We start from the raw sequence: 17,639 nt of genomic DNA on the forward strand, positions 1-17,639 counted from the left end.
TTTCGCAACATGAAATGTAAGTTAGCTCACAACGACCGTTGCAACTTGCTTGAGGGTTTTGGACCATTTATGTTATAGTTTCTAGGTGTTGCTAACAGCAGTACTTCTTGCAGGCGTTCACATCCTGAAAAAAAAAATTTTCATTTTCACAGGTCTCATGCGCACGAGAAATACTCGGCGTACTGCATTTATTCTAGACCTACGCACGTACTTCCTTTTGCAGAAATTCAAGAATATACGAGATGCTCGCTGTAATGAAGAACTCAACTAAAACTGCTATAGTACATGTCTAAATACCGCAACTCATAATCACGAATTGCACTTCCGGAACTAGAAGGCCTAGTATTGCCATACTGCGGTTACCCGAAGTTCCAACGAGTGCTGGAAGTGTCGTCATTATTGGACACCAGCTATAGCTAGTGTTGACATCAGACCTCCAGTGACTTCGAAGTTAATTTTTTTTGTTTTTCCAAGTGAGAACAAATTGCTGAATCACTATTTTTCCTGGAAAATTTCGTAAGAGAAGAATTCAACGTAGAAAAGCACTTAAGGCTACGTGAGTTGGTGCTACATGGGAAACAAGTAACGGCGCGCAAAGTATAAATGGCAGTGGTTGACCGTAAACTGGCACTCACTCGCAATTGAATTTTTACAGAACCCGCAACGGTGGCTCAGCGCCCACCGTGTGGAACTTATAATTTGCAAAGAATAATAACTTCAAAGACAGGAAGGTGTGTTATCGTGATGCGATCGTTTGTTATCGTGCTATTGCGAGACGAATTGGGGCGCTTAGCCACCTTTATTCAGCGCACGCATCAGAGCGCCTTCACAGGGGCGGCAGCCCTTTGCTTGAAATCTAGCAATTCAACGAAGGTTGATTGCGCATTTATTCTTCACAACATCGTACTTTCCGTCTAACATGAACATACCGGTAATGAACGTTGCAACCACAACGATTTTTACCCTCTATACGAGGTACTGACTTTAGTGTGATAAAGAACGCCAGGTGGTTGCATGTAGCAAGAATCGCCTGTTGCGGTGGGGGCTCCGGCCGACATCAGGCGCAGCCGGTGCCAACTGATCGCCAACCATTTGCGGTCGAGGTTTGACAGCCATCGCACTGCGGGAATGTGGCCACGAAGGATTTGTCCTGTTTCCGGCAGTAACGCACCCCCCCCCCCCCTTCCTTACTCCTCCAGTGCGTCGTTCTCCCACACATTAGAATTGTTCGCACCATCGTATTTATGGCCCCAATGACGTATGCTAAGGTCTGGCGTGAAATAAACTTTAGAAGTAACTGAGGAAAAGGCGGGCATTTGCTCTATTCTATGCCCTTTACGTGTCAGACGCTGAATTCGTTCCTAATTGCTGATCATCTAAGCACCGTTATGGCGCCTTGGCAATACAAGAAGTTGGATAGAATAGCAGGGCTGATTCCCTGGTCTTTTCGAAACAGCAAGTTCAACGGTTGAAACAATACTGAGGATTGGCGTGATGGTGCGGCATATCTGCTGTATGTAAACAGGTGAGAACAAAGGGAAATCGCCCTTGTTTTCCCCACTACTCATCACATACTGGGAGAAGGAAACAAGAATGTTGCGTTGCAAACGGTTAATTTGCCCTTCTTCGTTGCGTCTCATAAAGCAACCAACCCTTCGTATAGTTGGTATATCAGCTGCTCCATGATCGAAAATTGAGGAAACAAGCAATGGAAGGCAAGCAACCTACACAGGATTTGAATCTGCGGCAACCTAAAGGACTCAGCATGAGGACATATAGGAAATTTTTGCTTTACACTTACACTAGCACTCTGGCGATGCGTTTAATCATAAAGAATGGGAGGATTTTTTTTCTCAAATTACTGCCTTATTAGTGGAGGTAGATGAAGTTGAAATGTCACTTCGCCATACTGCCATGAGGTCGGCATCACTAACACCGTAGAAACCCTAATTCTGTCTAGACTGGCGTCCGCCAAGCAATGCCTATTCTTTGCTTTCTTCCATGAGGAACCGAGGAACTGCGTTACATTTATGTCACGCGGCTTGCTTTCACCTTTTAATGCAACACTTTTTGCGTTATGATTGGAATTTCGCGGCAGGTAGGTCAGTAGGTTCTCTTCTCGCTTCGTGTTCATAAAAGAAAATAATGCGTCACTGATAGCGTAAACCAATATTGGCCGTATGGAATGCCAGAATATTATAATCCATAAAAATGGTGATTTTAAAAAATTGAAGAATCATAGGTCGATTACCTTGCTTTCAGTGTTGCATAAAATAGTCACCAAGATAATTTCCAATAGAATCAGACCAATACTTGTCTTCAGTCAACGAAGAGGGCAGGCTAGCTTCAGGAAAAATATTTTACAATATATAATGACCATGCCACAAATAAGGTAATTGAGAAATTTGTATCGAACAAACTGCCGTTCTATTTGTCTTTCTATAGAATATCAAAAGGCATTTGATTCAATATAGATACCAGCACTGATATTGGATTGGATTGGAGGCAACTTTATATATGCCTGCAGTTGAGCGCTCCCGCGCCCCGACGAGAGCCTACATAATCCTCGAAGTCGCCGTTACTCGGCGCGGGTCTCCGCTCGCCGTTGCCGGCTCGCTAGGCCCGTGCCTTTCGAGTGCCTCGAGGACCTGTTGGACGGCCCAGAGCTGATTGTCTCGGTCGTAGCTCTTCGCGGCTGCCTCGAGCCGCGATAGGAGTGTTCTTGATTTTGCTTCTTCTGGATATTTGACGCAGTCCCACAAGATGTGCGTGTAATCTGCGGTCTCCTTCCGGAAGACTCTGCACATATCTGTCGGATATGTCTCGGGGTACATGCGATTCATCAGTCTCGGGCTCGGTAGCAATCGGGTCTGGAGCTGTCTCAGTACTGCCGCCTCCGCTCGACTCACTCTCGGGTGCGTGGGTGGGAGAGTCCTGCGAGCCTGGCGGTAGGCCTTCGTGATTTCATTGTAATCCGTCATGCGGTCCTTGGTTCCGAACCACGTCGGACGGTCTGTCGCCGGGGCGCGGTTGGTTAGCGCTCGCGCCGCTGCGTGTGCCGTCTCATTATGGTTCTCATTGCGTTCCGACGCGTCGCCCGCATGCGCCGGGAACCATTCGAGTCGTACGTTTCGTTCTTCTAGTTTGACCGCTCGCAGTACGCACCCAGCCTCCCTGCATATTTGGCGTTTGGCGAAGTTTCGCACCGCCTGTCTTGAGTCACTCAGCACCGTGTGGCAGTCTGCGTAGGCGATGGCGAGGGCGATGGCTACTTCCTCCGCTTGTTCCGTTCCGGTGCTTCTCACGCTCACTGCCGTCCTCGTGGCACCGGTTGACGCCTCTATGACGACCGCTGGGAAGGCGTTCCGCTGGCCGCGTCCACGTACCGCGCGTGTTCGTCGTTGGCATGCTGGTTGATGAAAGCCTTCGTCCTCACCGCTCGTCTTCCCTTGTTGAACTTGGGATTGATGTTCTTTGGTATGGGGTCGATTCTGGTCTTGCGTCGGACCCATTTGCGGACGGGGAGCTTCATCTCCACCTCGTTGGAGCGTCTAATTCACAGATCGTCCAGTATCTTTCTCCCGGCTTTGGTCATGGACAGCCGCTCCAGTTGAGAGGTCCGTAGCACTTCGGCTATTTCTTCGAGCGTATTGTGTACCCCGAGTTGTAACAAGCGGGTCCTGCTCGTGGACTCGAACAGGCCCAGCGCCGTCTTGTACGCTCTTCTGATGAGCACACTGATTTTGTTTCGTTCGTGTTGCAGCCATCTGTGGTAGGCTGCAACGTACGCGACGTGGCTGATGACGAAGGATTGGACGTGCCTAATTAGGCTCTCCTCTCCCATGCCAGCCTTCCGGGAAGTGACTCGTTTGAGGAGTCGAATCGCGTTGGCGGCGTTTGCCCTGAGACGGGTGATGGTTTCGCCGTTTCTTCCGTGCTTTTCGATGACCATGCCTAGGATCCTAATTTTGCCGACCTTGGGAATCACGTTGCCGGATTTCGTGACGATTCTGATTTTTGCGTTTTCGCGTTGTCTGGTCTTGCCTCTGCTGTTTTTGGTAGGTGGGAGTATGAGAAGCTCCGATTTGCTCGGCGAACATCTCAGTCCGGTGCCTTCCAGCTGGTCTTCTATTGCGTCGATGGCGGCTTGCAGCGTGCCCTCGATGTGGGCGTCGCTGCCACCGGTTACCCATAGCGTAATATCGTCCGCGTAGATGGTGTGCCTGACGTCTTCGATGTGCCCGAGCTTTTCGGCCACTCCGATCATTACCAAGTTGAACAGCATCGGCGAAATGACCGATCCCTGCGGTGTGCCGGTGCTCGGGAGCTTGCTCTCTTGCGTATGTAGGTCGCCTGCTCGTAGCTCGACGGTTCTGTCCGTGAGAAAGTCCTTGATGTAGTTCTAGGATCTTTCGCCCATGTTGAGCTTAGAGACTTGCAGAATCGCCGAGTGTTTCACCTTATCGAAGGCGCTCTGCAGGTCGAGCCCTAAGATTGCTTTGTTTTCGCGGGCGCTGCCGCAATCATCGATGGTTTGGTGTTCTGATAGAAGCATTTCGTATTCGAGAAGTACAGGACACATACGTAACTACCGCGGGGAATGCCAACAGAGATTCCACAGCTGCCTTGCTTCACCACAAGAAAGTAGAAAATCACCTATCAAGAAAGGCCAATGTAATTGACTGTATGCTTAGAACTATTTAAGCTCTCAGACTTGGGAGGCTTAGGAATGAGGATCAACGGGGAATATCTCAACAACCTTCGGCTGGCAGCTGACATTGTTCCGTTCAATAACATTGGAGATCAATTTCAACTAATGATTGATGATCTTAACCACGAAATTGTAAGGATAGGCTGTATGACTAATATAGAGAAGGCAAAGAAAGTATTCAATAGCCTGGCAAGGAAACTACAATTCACAATCGCCAGTCAGCCTCTAGAATCTGTGTGGGGAAAGGCGTATCTAGATCAGTTATTCGCAATAGACCCTGATCGTCAGAATGAAATTAAAGTAATATTTAATATTGGTTGGAGTGCATACTGCGGGCATTACGAATTCCTGACTGCGATGATACCCCTGTCATTCAAAAGAAAAGTGTACGGTCAATGCATTTTACCGATGATAACATGTGGGGCAGAAACTCTCGCGTTAACAAAGAAGCCCGAGAACAATTTAAGGATGACACACAAAAAAAAACAAAGAACGGAATGAAAAAAATACAGGTCACAGTTTTCATCACAAGGGCGAAGCGATGGATGCAATGACACCATGTTAGAATATTACACAAAGTGTAACATTCGTAGCGGTCGTGTCAATATGAATTGAAGTCAACGCAGCCTAAGTAAAAACGAGCTGCTGTTCCAGAGTTTCTCCGTTTGAATCCTTCCATCGGACGATTTCATTTGTCTGTTAATTAAAGCCAACACCCGTCTTCATAACTTTACCCGCACTTTTTCCGTATCGGGTATGTTGCGAAATTCCTTACTGGGCCGATGCCGGAGGTAGTGCACAGACGTGCCAGTCAAACTATATCATTTTCAGGTTCCATTTATGCTATTGTATCGCACTTTTATTTCTAGGTATGATAAGATTTCAGATAGAAACCATGCGCTGTCAATGTTTTATTCCATGACATTTGTTTGCCATTTGCCATTCTGAAAATTCTGCGGAATAATATTTTTCAAGAATGTAAGGCCTCGTATGAGCAACTTTATTGCTAGAGTGGTGTGGCAAAATAACTCGCACATGCCGCATATCATATAGCATGGCATGGCATATAGCATCATATATCTAATATATAAGGGACCTCACGGTGACACTGATGCCGACGGCAATAATTCGCTTAGAGTGTCCATTTATTTGCCATCGCAATAAAATGTTAGGCGTACCGTTAAAGCGACACTAAAGACAAATGTTAAGCCAAGCTAAAGCGGTAGATTAGTTAGTGCTCGAGAATATATAAGGCGTCAATATTATCGCGAGTAATCGCGATAATATTAGTAATCGCGATTAGTAATCGAGAAATTGAGGTAACTACAGTATACGATTACATTTTTTTCTATAAAAAAGAACTGATTGACATCACCATTGACAACGACGCCGGTCGGACGAAAAGTTTCGTTCTCGCTCGACTATGTGCCACCCGCGCTTTCGCATTTCAGTAGTATTGTTATCGCGTAGTGCTGCGCTGATTTTGATGGCTCGCGAAACTCGCACAAACTGCAAGTAGCAGAGAATTCCATTTCCATGTGACGTTACGGGAAGAGCGAAAGGTCAACTCCACTTGACAAAATGTAGCTGCATCGGCGAATCCACCACCCTATCGTGCCTCGCTTCTGCACAGCCTGGTGTTTTTACGTTTTGTGGAAACCACCGTACCACCGTCTCTCGGGCGCCGTTTCACTCAGTGACTGCCTCAAAGCGTGGTGATGGCGTAATCAACGTTACGACTCTCCGGTTGGGTTAGTATTCGCCTATGGTGTAGCTTTAAGAAACCGTAAGTCAGTAATGTGGATCCGATAGCAAGCGAAAGTAACCGATATATTAGTTGACGTTAGGAGAAAAGTAAATGAAGCTGGGCAAGCCAATTAATGCGTAGGGCACATAACCGGTGCACCAGAAGAGTCACAAAATTTGTGTCAATGTCAGGGAAGCACTGTCGACGCCGGCCAAAAGTTATGTGGGGTGAAGAAATTAGAAAATTTTCAGGTGCATATTTAAATAAAGGGGTAATCGTAGATTCCTGGAACACGCCTTCTTCATGGCAGTGGATATAAAATTAGTTTGATGACGATGATGATTTGAATCATTCTTGGCACTTTTCTGTAGGTAGGTAGGTACGTTGTATAGCCTAATTTAAAAAAAAAAATGGGCTCAAAGCCACTCTGCGAAGGCGGTTGGCCAGCGAAGCTTTGGCGTCAAAATCTGACGTATCAAGGTTCTGCCAAGCCTGAGCACGACACCATTGTGCATATCGACGTTGCTGTTTTCTCCGTCGCTCATCGTATTTGCGCTGCTCCTCAGGCATCCTAAATGTGGGTGGCTTGCTTTGGACAGGAAGTGCTGCATCCTGCCTAGCCTGAGCACGAGGCCGTCGTCCATATTGACGCTGATGTTCCCGTGGCCGCTTATCGTGTTCACACTGCTCTTCGGGAACCGTAACTATGCGTGGTCTTTCCATAGCGCAATCGCAACACAAATGAAATCAGTCGCTACGCAGGCTCTTATGTTACATATGAAAGGGTAGTAATGCCGCATTCTTCTTCGTATGCTACTGTAGTCACTACCCGGCAACTGGAGCCTATAGGCAACCAGCGCGGAAACTTCGCGTGCCAACAGCAGCGCCGTAACACACAGCCTAGCGAGTGGTGGACTAAGTTTACAGTAGCACATGCTACAATTTCGCATCAGCAAATTCACAGGCTCATATCGAAGCACATGTGTACAGCTTCTGACCTGTTTGGGTAGCTACGTGCTAGAACGTAGCAGCGCATGCGCTTCTCGCAACCCGTATCGCTATGAACAGAACTTCTGGGCGCATTGGCCTAAGCGAACATTGATACAGGCGCACGTCTGTCTGCTATCGTTAACCATGCAGCCTTTGTGGCCTCCCTGCCGGACGGCGTCAGCTTATTGGAGTTAAACCCTCAAGCTCCCGTAGCGCCTCCTGGCCAGCGCTGGTTCCCATACTACCGTAATCTTTACCGGGAAACGGTTCCGGGAAACGCTTTGCGCCTAATCGAGATTTCTGGTTCTTTTTTCTTTCTTCGCCCTGGACGGCTGGTGCCGCCGCTGCCGTGGATGCGAGCGCCACCTAGCGGCGCTACAGTAAACCCAGCGGTGCACGTGGCGAGCGCCTAGTAGCAGTAGCGCCTGGTGGCAGTTTTCTATCGACGAAGACGGAAAAATCCCCGTATCTTATCATACACATCTTCGCGGTAAAATGTTAGAAGGCGCTTAAACCTCCAGTTGAAGTAGATGAAAGGCAAAGTCTTTCTGAGGGAATTGTGGGTAAGGTAGGGGCGAAATCACGTCACACCACACTTTATCGCACCACTCTTCGCGTAAGGCGACTAGCAGAATGACCGGACTCAAATTTTTTCTACGCTAGTTTCAGAATGGGCACACTTTTTGACGCAAGGTGACGTGTGAAATATTCTGAAGTAATCCCCAGGATTTAACATGCGAAAATTACTATGAGATTAGGGGAACGCCAATATTGGGGAAAACAGCCCTTTGTGTTGGTTACAGCATCAGGCTTCTCATTTAGACGTCCTGTGTTTTCATCCGGTCACTGGCCAATTTTAGTGATACACTTATTTTAGACGTGAAAATTTCTCCATAAGTGCGCAAAAAAATGAATACGACAACAAAATGTTAGTACAATAAAAGAAGTAAGGCTCTTAGCTTTAGTAGCAGTATGAATTGCAGCAAGCGAAGTAAACGCACATCGCGTGACGTGGGCATACACACAATTACAGTGCAAACTCGGAATACCGCAAGCAGCATCAGCTAGAACTACAGGGTCTTGCCGGCGTTGTCACATTGCCATTAGCGTGGCGTTCCTGTACTGTGGCATGTCCGTAGCGGGCAGGACGTGCATTCCCCTTATCGCTTTTGAACCGTAGGGTTTTGCTGGCGCTGTCGCTTAGTCTGGTTCCTCCTATTTCCGCAGCGCCGCGTGTGGGCGCCCTGGGCGTTGAATGGCACCAGTAGCAGCGGGCGCCGCACACGCAGCACCACGCTGTTCTTACACTTGGACCACGGTGAGGCCTTGGCGCGTACGCGGGCCTTCCTTGCTTCAGTGCGATTCGCGTTACGCAAGACGTTTTCAGCTGGAGTGCTCACAATTACCACCGGAGGCATGTTCGTGCGATGTGAGGAACACAGTCCTTCACTACAGAACCCTCGCATCGAGAGGTACTATCGTGCCCACAACGTGTGGCGAAATAATGGAACGAACTGGCAGAGTCAGCATAGCTGCGTCACATTTAGTTCCAGCAAGCAAAGCTGGCTGACGTGAGGTCTTTGATACAGCTTCTCTGCGCCAAGCTGTGCGACTGGAACACAAACAGGTTTACACTTATTTCGCGATCGGGCATTCAAATTCTGACGCAAACGGATAGCATGCAGTTCTTCCAAAAACGCATTAAAATTAAAGACAGTACTAATTTATGGGATAACCGATGACGGCGAATGATTACATGGCGTGTCCGTCTAATAATATTACAATGAAAGGCGCTAAGCGTCCAAACCGGCTCCCTTACAAACGAAAAATGCTTAAGGATGTTCAATTCGGTCTACTGGGACATGCACTCATGGTATAAAAGGCAGGAGCATCAGTTGATGTGCTAGGCGTCCTGTGTTAAAATACTGCTTTCAATGAATTTTATTTATGTTTATTTACTATAAAATTATGCAGCTCCCACGCACTGTGCGAATCGATGTAAGCGAAGCTTTCCCTGGTGGATGCTTTGACTCAGGAACATTAGCGGTGATATCGACGGCTAAAGCTTAATTTCTTCAACGTTTAACCTAACACGAGTGTGGTGAGTTGATGGTAAACGTTACATTGCATGCACTACTATTGGTTATCGATGGTTATCGGCGCAGGACACAAATCACACAGGGAGAGGTCTTTGCTTAAGGCGTTGTTGCGCACCATATTTTATAAGCTCTGAGAGGGTTGAGCATTGTCATCGCCTCCCATGACACAATCCACAATGGCAGAAGTAATAAACTTGAATTTGATTATGGGGCTCTCCATGCCAAAACCACAATCGAATAATGAGGTAGGCCGTAGTGGCGGACTCCACATTAATTTTGGCACCATGATGTTCTTTAACGTGTCCCAAAATCTAAGTGCACTAGAGTTTTTTTATTATGACCCCATCGAAATGTGGCTGCCACGGTTGGGATCAAACATGCAGCCTGTAGCAATGGTACAGCCGCAGAGCTACCCCGGCGGGCGCAAAAGTGTTGATTTGAAGGTCGACCGCTTCCATAGTGTCGCGTGGACCCTGCGGTGCGCTTTAATTATCGCGGCTCTGCTTCAGCTCGCCAGGCGTAGTTTATCCGTTTGACATATTTGCATGGAGTTTACTTTTCAGAAGTAGCAGCAACGTACTGTACCGTACGTACTTTGAACTTGAGCTTATCCATTTTCCCCGCAACCGCTGTCATATGGTATTAGGGTTTCCTTGCCGTCTCACGTCCCCTTACCCCCACCTCTCACCTGTATTGGAACTACCTCTTCGTCTCTACAGTTACATCAATGTCCCCTATGGACTCGCATCTTAGTAGAAAGAAAAGGGCTGCAGGTTCTGCAATGCTTCTGAGGGGAGTCACGCATAATTACAGCTGTCAAAAGGCTAATGTGGCGACGCCCAGAGAGCTCCAAAGGGCATTGTGCACATTCGACGCCATGGAGTATGAACGATTTTCACGCGCTGCCTTTCTTCTCTGACTCTAACCCTCCTCCCCCGAAGCATTGTGCCGGACAGCAGCAGCAGCAGTGGGAAAGTCGAAGGAAGAGGCCAAGAAAGCTTCGCTTTAATATTATATTATATTATATTATTATAATATCACGGAGATCAGCAGTCCCAGTGCCAGATATCAGGCCTTATTTTTAGGCTGCGCTATCCGCGGCATCGGCTTACGATAGGAGGCTAGACATACCCGAAATAGAGAAGTAGTGCTAACTCGCTAAAAAAGGCTTTGACTTTTAAAAATATGTCTCGCCATCCGGACCTCGCGGAAGTAGATGTCAAACGAAGGTGTGGAGGGGTATTTTATAAAAATACAAAATTCGTAGATGGTCATAAAACGAGAAATCCGGCGTTCATACCCGATGGTACCATAACTCATGCCGCCAAGTTGTGATGTCATGTTTTACATGATGACGGAGCGTGATCACTTCATCACCTCAAAAGTAGCGTATTGACATGATAGCACCGAAGGTCGCGTGATGACGTCTTCACGTTAAACTTTACTTCAAGTGGCGACATCATCGACAAGTGATGTCACCTAATGACGTCATGTGATGCCTCTTGGACGAGCAGCACACTATGCGTTTTCCGCTTTGCACTGTCTCCCGGATCGGCCCACGTTTTTGTGTGAGCCAGGATCGCACACGCGGACACGATAAATCCCGACCGACTAGAAGCTAACAGCTTCGCTGTGAAACAAAATACTGTGTGACTGATGGGGGAATCGAATCTCTGCCAGTGGCTGGGTTCTGTAACTATAACTCCACGAACGCCTTTGTTTTTATGTGACAAACTTGGACGGCAGCGCTCAATGTAGATACTGATGTTAGACCTCGTGAATATTTTTGCGCATCTGTGTTCTGTCTCGCTCAACTGCAGAAGATCCAAACGAGTGTACCTGACTGGGCGCTCAGATTTGAACTTTTGTTACACATGCAGAATTTGTAGACGCAGCTATACTCAAACGCAGGAAAGGATTAACTCTAATCGTAGTCAATCACGAAACAGAATGTGTAACAAGCGTCACAATAAGTACAGAATATACAGAACCAGCAGAAGAAACGGCAATAGCACTAGCGATAACACAAACTGAAGCATACATAATAATCATGACTTGCAGGAAGCAATTCGCCACTATGCGAATGGCCAAATCATCCCAGAGGCACTCCACATATTATTGAAAGGAGCAAAAAAAAACAAAATACAAAAACGTTCAATTACAATAGACATGTGCGCATACTCCGACCCCACCAGGGGACGGCGGAAACAATGAGGCGGCAGACAGCGCAGCTGGAGGGCTAACCGACTGAGTTGCGGCAGACATTGGTGCTGTCAACTCCGGAGCCACCGAATAAAGTAAGGGTGGAGATTGGGATTGGGAAAAAATATTGACCGAATACAAAGGCTACAAAAACAGAACTTATAGCTGTCTTCAGAGAAATACCGCCTTGTTTCATTCACTCGTAAAGCAATTAGGCCTGACTCTGTAAGTGTCAATGGGCAAGCAATTGCAAACGCGCGGAAACACCACTTTTTCGGGGTAATTAGCGACCGCGACCTCTGATAGAGCCCTCAAGTTCCATACCTTAAAACGAGGTCGGTGACAATAATACGCCTGAAATTTCTCGGCGAAAATAAATGGAGCACATCGGTGTGGCCAATGCTGAAGCTTTATAACGCCTTGTTCCTTGGTTTCCCAAGATACAGCATGCTTGTGCTAGGCAACACCTGCAAAACAAGCCGGCGTGTACTCCAGAGACTACACGCTCAGGCCCTTAGGATATGTCTTGGCCTTCCGCAGTATGCGTCTACAGCGGCAAGAATTACCATAGCACTTAATCACCCAATATGACCGTAGTTAACCACCCACGTTCTCAGGGCTTATATTCGGCACGTTGCCCGACTACCTCCTCATCACCTTGCTTCTTTGCCTGCAGAAAGGCTAGACACAACTTTCAGCCTTATAATTGCTGCCAGTCGTACCTTGTTATCATCAAAGTACATGCCTGTAGCAATACTATGCTAACCTATGTGGTGCCTCCACAAACATAAGATACGCGTCACCATCCCAGAAATCGCGAAGAAATCTAAGACGCCATCGTTTGCCCTGAAGCAGGCCACATTAGGACTTTTACATGAGGCGCCCAGTGATCATTGACATGTTTAAATCGATGGCTCAGTCCCACCTACAAGTTCAGCTGCCGCTTTGGTGATGCGAGCAGCAAGATGCGTCAAAATACAGCTAAAACATCACCGGTAGGCCTGCGTGCGGCTCTTCATTTCATTCAGGAGAAACCACTGCGTGAATAGTTAATCTTCTGTGATTCCAAGGCAGCCCTACAGAGTGTACTCTCAGCACTGCGCCATCGATCACTTGGGTAGCTCTTCGCAGAGATAAGAGAAGTCCGCTATCACATATTTGACAAAGGGCATGATATAATATATAAGTGGTTGCCTAGTCACTGTAGCATACATGGCAATGACGCAGCTGCCCAATCTGCCCATGACGGCGACAATTGCGTTGCCATTCCTTTTTCGAAAGCCGACGCAGCAAAAAATCTTTCCGCGCTCACGCGTGACCTAACATTAGCTCAGTGGAATTCATCCGAATTCACACGTTCACGCCTCTGTACCCAGGACCCTAATTTACATATCTGTATCACAGCCGGCCTCCCATGTCCTAACTGCACCTTTCTAGTCTATCTATGACTTGGAGTAGCACATTACAATGCGTTTTCTTTGCTGATCGGAATGGCCAACAAACCCCTTCGTGACTTCTGCGGGTGCAACAAAACAATCGCGCACCTTCTTTGTGAGTGCCGTCGTTTCAATCCGTAAAGTGCAGCCCTGTTAGCCACCTTAGACCAACTGGACAAGCATGCAATAACGGAAAACAACATTCTTGTAAACTGGCCTACGCGAACATCAGGGTGATTTGCTATGAAGGCGCTGCTGCGTTGCTAAACGAAACGAGACTTTTTGACAAATTGTGACTACACTGTGTGACGTAGGATTGGACGATGACACTGAGTGACACTAGGAACGCTTTCGCAGACTGCGTGACAGTGCCCATAGAAACAGTTCACGCCGTGTGTATGTGCGTGGGTTATCGTTTTCTTAATTACTTTTTTTTGCTCTCTCTCACCTATCGCATTCCATTGCCCCTCCCCGGGTACAGGGTAGCCAACTAGAGATAATGTCTGGTTAACCTCGTTCTCTTTCTTTGCGTTTTTCTCTTTCTCTCTTCACTCGCACACTCAGCATTCGGCGCACGGCGACGATGTTGTCGTTCTTGGACTTCATACGAATCATCATGGTGATGGTGACGGCAGAAATACGCCTGGACTGTCCACGTGATTGCCATCGCAATAAAACGGAATCGCAGCAGTAGTATTCAAAGAAGAACAGCACACAAACTGATTTATTGTGGGTGAAATTCCCCGGAAATTAAGCGCTGTATCCCAGTTTGTAAAATGACATAACTGTAGCCTTCCGAGAGACAACAGCGTTGGTTCAGCAAGCACTTCTCAAGGCCCCGGTGCTATCTTCACGGAGACGCGATAAAGCTCATGAAAGCGCACCACGGTACTCAGAACTTGATTGGGGAAAGATCCCTGCGACAATACGATGCTTGCACCACAAACGCGGCAAGAAATGTGTTCAGGGATGATCATTGAGTGACCGATGTCGCAGCGCTTGGGGATTTTCAGCTTGGCTCCGTATAAGCCTCACATGCCACCTCGTCAATAGCCATTTTCTCATCGGAGAAATAGCCTGATTGTGTAACTGACAATAAAGTAACCATTACAGGGCCCGTAATAGTTCCAAAAAGATTGCGCGATACCAACATGAGAGATACGGGAAAGAAAAGGACGTGCGTTCGACGTACAAAACAGAGCATTTTATCTTCCGTTCGATTTCCCAAGTCAGTGCACAATAAGTTGAGAAAACTATTGCGCCAACGCAGTTGCTCAGCAGAGTCTTGGTATAAAAGAGATAAGTAAAAAAAAAAACTCGCGCAGTGTCCTTGAAAACGTTTTTGCTTTCCTTTTTCTGCAGCATTTATCGGTAGTAGTGAAGACAGAAAGGGAAAAAAAAGGCAGTCATAAACTAAAGAAAAGGCAAAGCAACTGATTGGAGGGCTCATGGCGTAAAGGCCATGGAAAAAATGAGCGCACCCATTCCAATGCCCATATGCGTTGCATTCACTGCTTCTTGTCATTTCACCAATGCCCTTTAGTAGTAAATATCGAGGTGCAGGAAGCGTTCACTGCTGCGGAAGAAAAAAAAAAGTTCGTTAGATTCTACGCATTCTAGGAATCTATGTTATTCGAAGCATTTTGCAGGTGCCTTGCTTTGCAGCATTGTTTGGGGTTCAACAAAGCCATACAAGGGGGCCAACGTGTTCCTGTAAATTGAGTGCTGACGTGTGTGGATCGAGAGCGTACATGTGTGTGGCGACGGCGGCACAACTGCAACCTCTTTGTAGATGATGGTATCACGGCAACGACACGATTTCTACACCAGCCGTTCGAAGCAAGCCTGTGATATGGTGATTGTTGGGTTCTACATAGTGAACGAGCGTAAGCGAGAGAAGAGTGTATTGTGACGTAATCAGCCTCTCCGTGCTATAAAATTGTACGTACATTAGCTACTTCATAGGGTACATGCTAAAAGATGATGGCACTTCTCGGCGAAGAAATGGTACAACTTGTGCGATCATGAAGTCCGTCCAGCGACGCACTGCCTTTACGTAGCGTAAGGTACTACGAGGAAAGCACTGGACAAAGTGGGCTAGTTCCACAAATTGTGCAGTCAAACATGACTTCTCAAAGCGCTGGCTGTCACGAGGAAAGAAGACAGATTGGTACGGGAGGCACGCACCCAGTGTTTCAAAGAGCTTGCTGGCTTTGAATTCAGAGAAGCATGCATGCGAAACAACGTATTGAATGGTTGTGTTCTTTGTTTTCCGATAGAGGGCATTTATCGGCCACTAGCGGAGGACCACTCAGACTTCAGCCAGCAGTAATCGTTACCGCATCGTACTTCCACGTCTTGGAACCGGTAAGCATGCCACAGACTCCGTATTTCTTGAAGCTAACCTTGCTATCGGCCCGTACAGAGGTCGACATTCGAGATGCCCTGCGGAATCCTATAGACAATAGGAAATAAGTGCAGTTGTTCTGTTCCAGCTGTCCAAGTCTGAAGGATCACGTGCAAGTCACCGTTAGCGAAGGCCAATATCCATGCGCTCGTCAAAGTGCTCGCTCAAAATTGCCACTGCGTCGCCCTAGATGTCGATGCAGCTTAGCTTAAGAAGACGCTCATCTGGCATCAGGAATGATTGGAAGACGTATATGTACGCGAAGCACTCCGGCGGTTCGGAAACTTACATTAGTAACTGGAGAAAGTTGGCAGATGGATGATATGAACGACATAAAGACGCTTGATATAAATGTGCTTTCACTTGCCGATGGCGTCACCGTCGCGATACACTCCCAATCTGCTGACTGTTCACGGCGTACAGAACGTCGTTTTTATCCCTGCTAGACCACCTCTGCATCTTTTTTTGCCATAGGATTTGTCACGTCCACCGGGATTAGCGAAGGCTTCGGTGTAAGGATTGCCACCACTACGGACGTTCCCTGAGGAATGTGTAGTGACGTACGCTGAGAATCTACGACACTGAATTCAACCGAAGGTTGATGCTGTGCACGAGCATATCAAGGAAGCCACAGAGGTCCTTGATGCTAGAAGTGACCTTCCAGCAGTTAACAATGTGGAGCCAAGCAGAGTAAATACGCCATTGCCAGCTGACATATCGACAACCTGCGTCGAATCATCTGAAAAGAGCAAGGAGAACGTGTCGGAGTGAGCAGCTGCTGCTGCGTCAAGGGGAATCCGGATGTCAACCTAACCAACAACCAGACTGCCACCAAAATAGCTGTTAGTGCCACGACCAGCATTGATGACAACCGCACAGTCAAGGCCATACACCCGTACATGCCGATGGTGCATTTACTAGTCTAGAGGAAATGACTCCAAAATGCCATGCCACCAACACCTCGGTTTCGTCTGAGAAAAGCGACAAGCTGAGTTCTTCAAGACACCCACGTCACCGTCGGTGTTCTAAACACAAAGGGTGATGTCGGCGTTACGGATCCAGAAAACCTGTTGCTGGTGAAAGGGGGGCTTCTCCTTGGCGGGCTACACTAGACCGCATCAAATAGTGGCATAAAACCGTGCGTCGTCTTCACATTTCTTACGTTACATTTACGATGGCGCTAGATCCTACCAGAAAAAGGACCAACACCGCCTATAGCTTCCCAGCAGATGGTTCGACTTCGTTGCTTTTCAGGAGACAAAGATCGACATTGATGAAGAGGCTAAGAAAGCCATGCAGATTTTTCAGCCTGATTATACCACCTGTTTGTCATTCTGTTGGTCTCTCGGCGGCTTGCTTTTTGCTTCTTAAAAGCCACATTCCACAGTCTACCTTAACCTATCAAGTTATCGCCAGAGGGTGCTTTACCTGGTGTGATTTTGTGCTGTATGATGTTCTCTGACGTTTGGTAAATGTTTATGCCTTTAATGATGTAATGAAGAGAGTTGCATTCTTTGAAAGTATTGTTTCCTTGCCTAAACCTGGTGGAACACCTGTGCTTATGGGATACTTGCTAATTAACAGCCTCGAACTTCTAGGTTGACTACGTTCCGAGTGCATTAGGCACTTTTGAAACTTAGCACACATCAGTGATAAAGAATTGGGCACTGTGCGCAATCCTTTCATGACTTTTTTTGCTGATTATTTGCCTTTACTTGCTTCACGGGACCTATTTAAGCGAGACATGCGCGCAGTCGCTATAAAACTAGGCTCTGTGAGGTCATATCATAGAAAGAACGAAGGCAAAATGTTGATAAATAGCCCTAAGAGCCTGTATGAGATAGAGTGCCAAGGGTCAGGTTCATTCAGTGAAGAAATTGCCAATGTTAAATGTCAGTTTCAAGAACATGGCACCGAACGTTACTGAGGTGCCCTTATTCGTTCGCTCAACAACGTTGCAAGAAAGCTAACTATCAGGCTTTGTTAGATGAGCTTCACCCCTGGCAGGCAGAAAACAATTCAGAAATACACTATAATAGCACTATGG

At 47.2% G+C, this 17,639-nt stretch overlaps 1 pseudogene; it reads right to left on the reverse strand.

Moving 5' to 3' along the window:
* Positions 1 to 2,555: 2,555 nt before the first annotated feature.
* Positions 2,556 to 4,555, reverse strand: LOC135913395 (uncharacterized; annotated as a pseudogene).
* Between the last annotated feature and the right edge of the window lie 13,084 nt (positions 4,556 to 17,639).

Source organism: Dermacentor albipictus, chromosome 4 (assembly GCF_038994185.2).
Source record: "Dermacentor albipictus isolate Rhodes 1998 colony chromosome 4, USDA_Dalb.pri_finalv2, whole genome shotgun sequence".
Lineage (NCBI taxonomy): Eukaryota > Metazoa > Arthropoda > Arachnida > Ixodida > Ixodidae > Dermacentor > Dermacentor albipictus.